Here is a 1,360-nt window from a genome sequence, read left to right on the forward strand (position 1 = left end):
GAGATTTCCGGCAGCAGAGGGGTTAACTCGGCCCCTCCGCTCCCCCGCGCACATTCCAGCCCCGCGGGACAGACGCGATTTCTCTGCCCATAAATTCCCCCGGGACTGGCGCCGCTGCGGGCGGGAGCGCCTGGAGCCCGGCCCGGGGACACCGGAATGGAGCGCTAATTAATGGGATCGGTATTTAATTAATGGGATCATTATGGGATCGTTAATTTAATGGGATCGGTAATTAACGGGATCGGTAATTAATGGGAGCCTTAGTGGGATCGATAATGGGATCGATAACGGGATAGATAATGGGATCGTTATGGGATAGTTTATTTAATGGGATCGTTTATTTAATGGGACCGGTAATTAATGGGAGCGGTAATTAATGGAGCGGTAATTAATGGGATCGGTAATTAATGGATCGGTAATTAATGGGAGCGGTAATTAATGGGATCGGTTATTAATGGATCGGTATTTAATTAATGGGATCGTTATGGGATCGTTAACAGGATCGATAATGGGATCGGTAATTAACGGGAGCGGTAATTAATGGGATCCTTAATGGGATCGATAAAGGGATCGATAATGGGATCGTTAATTTAATGGGATCGGTAATTAATGGGAGCGGTAACTAATGGGATCGGAATTAACGGGAGCGGTAATTAATGGGAGCGGTAATTAATGGGATCCTTAGTGAGATCGATAATGGGATCGATAACGGGATCATTAAAGGGATTGATGATGGGATCTTATGGGATCGTTTATTTAATGGGATCGTTGTTGGATCGATAACGGGATCGTTAATTTAATGGGATCGTTATGGGATCGTTAATTTAATGGGATCGTTAATTTATTGGGATCGAAAATGGGATCGATAATTTAATGGGATGGCTAATAGGATCGATAATTGGACCGATAATGGGATCGATAATGCGAAAATCAAACCCGGGGGTGTTTGGGACCATTCCCAGAGCCAAATCCTGTCTGGAATCGGGGAAAATCAGTCCTGGGGGTGTTTGGGATCATTCCCGGGGTCAAATCCCGGTGAGGATGGGGCAGAATCAATCCCGGGATTGTTTGGAGCCGTTCCCGGAGCCAAATTCCATCTGGGATTGGGGAAAATCAATCCCGGGATTGTTTGGGGCAGGGAAATCAATCCCGGGATTATTTGGGGGATGGGAATCACTCCCGGAGGGTTTTGGGATCATTCCCGGGATTGTTTGGAGCCGTTCCCAGAGCCAAATCCTGTCTGGAATTGGGGGAAATCAATCCCGGGATTGTTTGGGGGATGGAAATCAATCCCGGGGGAATTTGGGATCATTCCCGGGATTGTTTGGAGCCGTTCCCGGAGCCAAATCCTGTCTGGAAT

The sequence above is a fragment of the Malurus melanocephalus genome, unplaced genomic scaffold (assembly GCF_030028575.1).
Source record: "Malurus melanocephalus ecotype Western Australia unplaced genomic scaffold, MMel_1.1 scaffold_1947, whole genome shotgun sequence".
NCBI lineage: Eukaryota > Metazoa > Chordata > Aves > Passeriformes > Maluridae > Malurus > Malurus melanocephalus.